The following is an 8,576-nucleotide window of genomic DNA, read 5'->3' as shown; positions in this document are numbered from 1 at the left end:
GTAGTGCCGGCCCTGAATAGGTGTAATAGCTACTTTTAGTGGGATACATTCAAGATGCCGGCGGACGTGATCCGATTTGAACCACCAGAAATTCTTGCGTCGGGGTATCATACCCATTGCCGTTTAGTCACACTGACTCCCCACCTCCTCTCTTTCATATTATGCCACACAGTACAACTACCCCCTCCTCCCTTCCATATTATGCCACACAGTACAACTCCCCCTTCCTCTCTTACATATTGTGCCACACAGTACAACTCCCCCCTCCTGCCTTCCATATTATGCCACACAATACAACTCCCCCCCTCCTGCCTTCCATATTATGCCACACAGTACAACTCCCCCTCCTCTCTTATATATTACTTGCTCCCATTTACGGTTACAGGACTTTCTTCGGGCTGCACCCACTCTATAGAATGCCTTACCACGGACAATAAGACTTATCTCTAGTCTTCAATCCTTCAAGCGTTCCCTGAAAACTCACCTCTTCAGGCAAGCTTATCAGATTCCAGAACTGACCACATAACCTTCATAGCTTCCATGTCTTATTACATCCCCTCTCACAGTCCACGCATAACCTCACATATTGTCTTTCTTTCACATCCTCCTGACATTTGGCCGACATTCCTGTGTGAATGGATCATGCAGCACCACCAAGAAACTCTGCATTCTGGCCGGACCAAATTGCAATATATAGCACCTATCTTTGTGTATCAATGCCTATTTCCCTATAGATTGTAAGCTTGCAAGCAGGACCCTCTGACCTCTATGTCTGTCTGTTATTACCCTGTTTTGTTCTATAAATGTTTCCAATTGTAAAGCGCAATGCAATATGCTGCGCTATATAAGAAACTGTTAATAAATAAAAATAAAATATAAATATCATGCCACACAGTAGAACTCCCCCTCCTCTCTTACATATTATGCCACACAGTACAACTCCCCCCTCCACCCTTCCATATTATGCCACACAGTACAACTCCCCCGCTTGCCTTTCATATTATGCCACACAGTACAACTCCCCCCTCCTCTCTTACATATTATGCCACACAGTGCAACTACCCCCTCCTCTCTTACATATTATGCCACACAGTACAACTCCCCTTTCCACCCTTACATATTATGCCACACAGTACAACTCCCCCCTCCACCCTTACATATTATGCCACACAGTACAACTCCCCCCTCCTCTCTTACATATTATGCCACACAGTACAACTCCCCCCTCCTCTCTTACATATTATGCCACACAGTACAACTCCCCCTTCCACCCTTACATATTATGCCACACAGTACAACTCCCCCCCTCCACCCTTACATATTATGCCACACAGTACAACTCCCCCCCTCCTCTCTTCCATATTATGCCACACAGTACAACTCCCCCCTCCTCTCTTACATATTATGCCACACAGTACAACTCCCCCCTCCTCTCTTACATATTATGCCACACAGTACAACTCCCCCTTCCACCCTTACATATTATGCCACACAGTACAACTCCCCCCTCCACCCTTACATATTATGCCACACAGTACAACTCCCCCTTCCACCCTTACATATTATGCCACACAGTACAACTCCCCCTTCCACACTTACATATTATGCCACACAGTACAACTCCCCCTTCCACCCTTACATAATATGCCACACAGTACAACTCCCCCCCTCCACCCTTACATATTATGCCACACAGTACAACTCCCCCCCTCCACTCTTCCATATTATGCCACACACTACAACTCCCCTCTCCTCTCTTACATATTATGCCACACAGTACAACTCCCCCCCTCCTCTCTTCCATATTATGCCACACAGTACAACTCCCCCTTCCACACTTACATATTATGCCACACAGTACAACGCCCCCTCCACCCTTACATATTATGCCACACAGTACAACTCCCCCCTCCATCCTTACATATTATGCCACACAGTACAACTCCCCCACTCCACCCTTACATATTATGCCACACAGTACAACTCCCCCTCCACCCTTACATATTATACCACACAGTACAACTCTCCCCCTCCTGCCTTCCATATTATGCCACACAGTACAACTCTCCTCCTCCTCCCTTACATTTTATGCCAAGGCGCCGCCCCACCGCCCACCCCTGTCTGTAACAGTGTTAACAACACAGTGGACCGGACCACACCTGGCAGGTTCTGTAACTGTCCTGGTGTCCACACAGCACCGTCGCTCCCTGCCTGACCCACCCAACAGCAGCAACTCCTCCGCAGAGAGACTTTCCCTGGAACTGTGGGAGCCTTGCCCAGGGTGATGTCATGACGTAATGACATCTCTCCGTCCCAATAGATACAGGGCTTGTTGCACTTGCTGGGACTAATTAGGCGGTGCCGGAGACTCTGACTGAGTCACACTCTGTCACATGTGGGGGGGAGCCGGAGGCTGCGGCTGTTAACAATCCTCCTGCTTGGCGCTGTGGCAGCGCCAGTGTTCCGCCCTCTGGGCAATTGCGCTTTGTGCAGTGGCACTGGCCGCACCACCCTAGCTAAGGCCCTGAAGACACCCATGGGGTCTGCTTTTACGATCAGAAATATAGGGACTGCTGCAGATGCTGCGCTCCCTCCATGGTACATCTGGGGGATCCTTAATAATTGAAGGTACCCCCCTTGAATGACAGTGCTCATTTTATAGTATTATGCATGTTGCTATTTGCTATCTACTTTGATAAAAAAAATCCTTCCTTTGTACTCAGAAAAAAGGACCTGCACTTTTAGTAAATTCTATTTAACCCTCTGGAGTAGGCAATGACAGAATCAGTAATACCACACTAACCATAACTTCAAAATACATTTAATAACAATAAGTACTTATTACATCACATAAATACACACAGGGGGAAATGTATCAAAGCTTGGAGAGAGATAAAGTACCAACAAATCAGCATCTGTCATTTTTCAAACACAGGGCCAGATTCCGAGATTTACGCATTGCCGATATTTATGCAGATCGAGCGATTGTATTGTGATCACGCTCACACAGAGACTTCACTCTCCAGTTGAGTGACAGGTAGTCAGCATTTGGGCTAGGCAACCGAGGCGTGTCGGGACAGTTTAAACTCTGTTTCATGGAGTGCATAAAATAGCCATTGCAATCTCCATCGCAGCATGAGAGCTCACTGCGTGTCGGGAGAGCCACAGTGTTTGCAGCTGGTCAGACCTGACTTACAAGCTGCGTGGCTGCCCGATCTGCATCAATGTTACCGATGTTTATGCTGTTGTACACCATCGGGCGGATGAGCAGGCAGCAGTGGGTGTCCCTATGCTCGGCTAAGCCTAGGAAGGCATTAGCATATATTACAAAAAACACAAAAAAAATACAAAACAGAGGATTTCAACCGGTCTGCGCACAGCAACCGAAATAGGAATTCCCAATTCCGTTTGGATATCACCGCATCCAGAGAAAACAAACACTCTATAAATACATAGTGGAAAAAGGAACTACACATAGGTGATAGAATGCAAATATTAAAACTATATATATATATACTCTTGTATTACTGTATATACATCCCTTAAAGTTGCTGGTCTTCCTGTGTCTTCCTCTCTTGTGACATGTGGATTCGGTGGTATAGGATCTCCTCCTCATGGGACGTATGACATGTGGAAAATATGTCAGTGTGTAAATACTATAGGCAATTTTCCACTATTCTAAACAAAAATATCAGCATACCCTCCCAAAATCCCACGTGTAACACCAGCATACCCCACTCACAGGAAAAAACATATATATGATCCTAAAAAGGTTTCTTTACAGTAGACCATCACCCGATTTCTTCAAAGGAATCGAATTAGGAAAAAACTACTGCATACCAGGGGCGGATTGGGCCGCCGGGCCGTTTCCCGCTGGGCCGGTCCCATCGTCCCATCAGTACATGCCTGTCACCAGGGGCGGATTGGGCCGCCGGGCCGCTTCCCGCTGGGCCGGTCCCATCGTCCCATCAGTACATGCCTGTCACCCCCTCTGCCGGGCCAGCTGCCGCGATCGAAGCTCACCTCCGATCGGGCAGTGTAAACAGACAGCTCTTCTGCGCATGTGCAGGAGATTACAGGGCAAAAAAAAAATGTCCAACGGGGAGCTGCTTTGCGGAGCCCGTCAGTGGTCCGCCTCCAGTCCTCCTAATCTAGAGGTAGGCATTAAGCCGCCCCCCAGCCCTAATCGCTCCATCAGTCCAGGAGAATCAGGAGCCGGCCAGCCACTTTTGGCAGCACTGCAGTAAGTAAACACAGAGCTGGTAGGTTAAATGGATTGGCTAAACCATCCATGTTTTTTTATAGTGCAGTGTTTATAAGTATCTACTTGCCTTGCAGGGGGAATAGAAGTTTTATATATTTATAATATATATATATATATATATATATATATATCTTTATATCTATATATTGTGACACAGTTAGGTTAGGGTGTCCCTCTCCTGGGTAGAGGACTCCTTCCTTACACACACACACAGCAGCAGGGAAGCAGCACACCAGTCTGGATGCAAGTACAAGCTGGTTGGCGCCAGTCTTTATTGTACAATGTCAGAAACATAAAGAAAACATAAATATAAATCCTAGCCCTGTCGGGGCACTAACTTCACAGGTAGTTCCCTCACTACCAGAACCTGGCAGGGCCTAATGCCCTCGCCAGCAACAAAAGCACAGCACAACACTCACGGTTAGGTTTCCAAGTGTCTCTGAGCAAACTCCCTGCCTGCTCTCCCAGGTGAGACAATCAGCCCTAAACAAACTAGGCTTATATTGGCCACTCTCAGGTGGAAAACTAACATTCCTGTTACCAGGCTGAGAGAACCAAAACCTGGAGTGGCTGTGGGTGGAGCCCTCCCTCTCCTCTAACCCACAACCCACAGGTCCCAAACCGGCTTTTCAAAAAGCCGAAACTCAAGCCTGCTACACTGCAGACTTTCTCCTGGGGGTTTAAAACACAAAAGACAGGAATCTGGGACAAATGTACCTGCCACAGACCACTTTACCAGTGATCCTATCACATATCCCCCCCCTTTGTTTCGACCTATGGGGCGGAACAACTGAAGCCCCCAAACAATGAACGCGTGACAACGCGTCAGCATTGGCTGGCTGGCTTCCTGGCCTGTGTTCCACTGAAAATTTAAAAGTTTGTAACGCCAAGAACCATCTTGTAATTCTCGCATTACTGTCCTTATTTTCAGACATCCACTTCAGAGGGGCATGGTCAGTGATCAATTTGAACTTTCTTCCGACCAAGTAGTACCTGAGAGCCTCTAACGTCCACTTTATGGCCAACGCCTCCTTCTCCACTGTGGCATAGTTTCTCTCATGTACATTCAACTTTCTGCTAAGATAGAAAATAGGGTGTTCCTCACCCTCCTTGTTCTGGGACAGGACCGCTCCTATACCTACTTCTGATGCATCGGTTTGTACTATGAATTCCCTTTCAAAATTAGGAGTCATCAGGACTGGTTGGGAACACAACGCTACTTTCAACTCCTGAAAAGCTTTCTCTGCTTCAGGACTCCATTCTACCATGACTTTTTGTTTGCCTTTGGTCAGGTCAGTCAGAGGGACTGCCATGGTGGCAAAGTTGGGTATAAACCTCCTGTAGTACCCCGTAATTCCCAAGAAGGCTCTCACCTGCTTCTTATTCAGAGGCCGTGGCCAGTTTTGTATGGCATCAACTTTATTGAGCTGAGGCTTTATCAGGCCTCTGCCAATGGTGTATCCCAGATATTTTACTTCCTCCATGCCTAGACAACACTTTTTTGGGTTGGCTGTCAAACCTGCCTTATAGATGGAGTCCAACACTGCTTGCACCCTGGGTAAGTGAGACTGCCAATCAGGACTATGAACGACCACGTCATCCAGATAAGCAGCCGCATACCGTCTATGGGGCCTTAGAATCCTGTCCATCATTCTTTGGAAGGTAGCAGGTGCCCCTTGTAGCCCGAAGGGCAACATCTTGTACTGAAACAAGCCCTCTGGCGCTGAAAAAGCTGTCTTTTGTTTGGCGCTCTCGGTTAACGGTACTTGCCAATACCCTTTGGTTAGGTCAAGAGTGGTTAAATACCTTGCCGTCCCTAGTCTCTCAATCAGTTCATCCACTCTTGGCATCGGGTAGGCATCGAATTTTGAAACACTGTTCAACTTTCGGAAGTCATTGCAGAAACGCACACTCCCGTCGGGCTTTGGAATCAACACAATGGGACTTGACCATTCACTATGTGATTCTTCAATAACCCCTAACTCTAGCATATTTTTAATTTCTTTCGACACCGATTCTCTTTGTGCTTCTGGTAACCTATAGGGCTTTAGATTAACTTTAACCCCTGGGTCAGTGATAATGTCATGTTTAATGACCGAGGTTTTCCCAGGTACGTCAGAGAACAGCACCCTATTTCTAATCAGAAACTCCTTGACCTCTTGTTGTTGAATTGCCGACAGGGTTTTTGCCACTGTAACTTCGGGAACTAAGGGCCCTGGACTTACTGGAGGGTCTCGGACGGCCGACAGTACCGTTCTATCTTTCCAGGGCTTTAACAGATTTATATAGTATATCTGTTCCGGCTTTCTTTTCCCCGGCTGGTAAACTTTGTAATTGACCTGTCCCACTCTTTCTAAGATTTCAAAGGGCCCTTGCCATTTAGCCAAAAGTTTATTTTCCACAGTGGGGACCAACACTAACACTCTGTCCCCAGGAGCAAAGCTGCGTAACCGAGCATTGCGGTTGTATACCCTCTGCTGTGCCTGTTGAGCCTGTTCCAGGTGCTCTCTCACTATCGGCACTACCGCAGCAATTCTCTCCTGCATTTGAGAAACATACTCAATCTCCGTTTTGTAAGGACTAGACTGCCCCTCCCATGTCTCTTTGGCAATGTCTAGTAACCCCCTTGGGTGTCTCCCATACAACAAGTCGAAGGGTGAAAACCCGGTGGAGGATTGGGGAACTTCTCTTATGGCCAACAATAAATACGGCAATAAGTAGTCCCAATCCCTACCATCCTTGTCGACCACTTTCCTAAGCATGTGTTTTAACGTCTTGTTAAACCTCTCGACCAGCCCATCGGTTTGGGGGTGATAAACCGAAGTTCTTAACTGTTCGATTTTGAACAGGCGGCATAACTCTTTCATGACTTTGGACATAAACAGTGTACCCTGGTCAGTTAGTATCTCCTTAGGTATACCCAGCCTGCTAAAGACATGAACTAGCTCTCTGACAATGGTCTTGGTTGACGTATTGCGCAACGGGATCGCTTCCGAGTACCTGGTAGCGTAATCCATTATGACCAGAATATACTGGTGTCCCCTGGCAGACTTCATTAAGGGTCCAACCAAATCCATCGCTATTCTTTCAAACGGCACCTCTATGATAGGCAATGGAACTAGTGGACCCTTAAAATGTGGCCTGGGAGCATGATACTGACACTCAGGGCAGGATGCACAAAAGTCAGATACCTCTTTATGAAGCCCGGGCCAGAAAAACCTCTGCATTATTCGCTCAGTGGTTTTCTCTACCCCTAGATGGCCTGCGGTTATATGACCATGGGCCAGATCCAACACTGTTCTTCTGTAGGCTTTGGGAACTATTAGTTGTTCCACAACATCTTCCCCCTTCTTAGTCACCTGATATAACAAATCCTGACACATTGCCATGTGGGGATAGGACAAAGGACTATCAGGGTCTACGGGTTTACCATCAACTACTTTTACATTCTCCCTGGCTTTTACCAAAGTAGGGTCATTCAACTGCTTGACGGCAAAGACCTCTTTTCTGACCTCTAAATCAGGCAGATCATCACCTGGCCCAACAACACTTCCCACCTCAATGGGAGGCACATCAGTTGGCGGGCCACCGTCACGTTCCGCATTCTCTAGTTCGCCAACCATAGTAGAAAAAGGGAATAACTCTGACTCAGAAGAAACTCCCTCCTCCACTACATCGACAACCTTCTCAAATGGATCGGGGTTGTTCACCTTTGGAACAAAACGGCTTTCCCACAACTTCCAGAAGTGAGCAAAGTCTCTCCCCAATATTGCATCGTACACCAGACCATGCACCAAACCCACAGAAACTATAGCAGAGCCACATGGTGTCTCGATGTTCACCTCGGCCGTAACATAATATCGAGTATCCCCATGTATGCAGGTCACACCAACAGTTTTCCCTGTATACCTCAAGGGGTTCACCAGCTCAGCTTTTATAAGTGTCACCAAGCTACCAGAGTCTAACAGTGCCTCTACTCGGTTGCCATCTACAGTGAGTACACACATGTGCTTATCAGTCTCAGCCTGCCGGTCAGCCGTACTGACTATCTGTGCAAAGAAAGACCCCCTGTGGTAGACATGAGCAGTATCACATTGCATAGGTTCAGTTGTAAGTGCACAATTAGCGGCAATATGGCCGAAGCCACCACATCGGAAACACTGAGTCATATTAATGTCTAGTCGTTTACGGGGCAAGAACCTTCCCGGCCTGGCAGGCCTGTCTCCAGGTTCTACACCCTCAGTCTTAGGTACATTCCACCGCCCAGCACCCTTCTCCCCTGGAACAGTCTTACCAGTGTCTCTGGGAGTTC

This window comes from Taudactylus pleione, unplaced genomic scaffold, assembly GCF_031769625.1.
Source record: "Taudactylus pleione unplaced genomic scaffold, aTauple2 ptg000109l, whole genome shotgun sequence".
Taxonomy (NCBI): Eukaryota; Metazoa; Chordata; class Amphibia; order Anura; family Myobatrachidae; genus Taudactylus; species Taudactylus pleione.
This window is presented reverse-complemented; position numbering follows the sequence as displayed.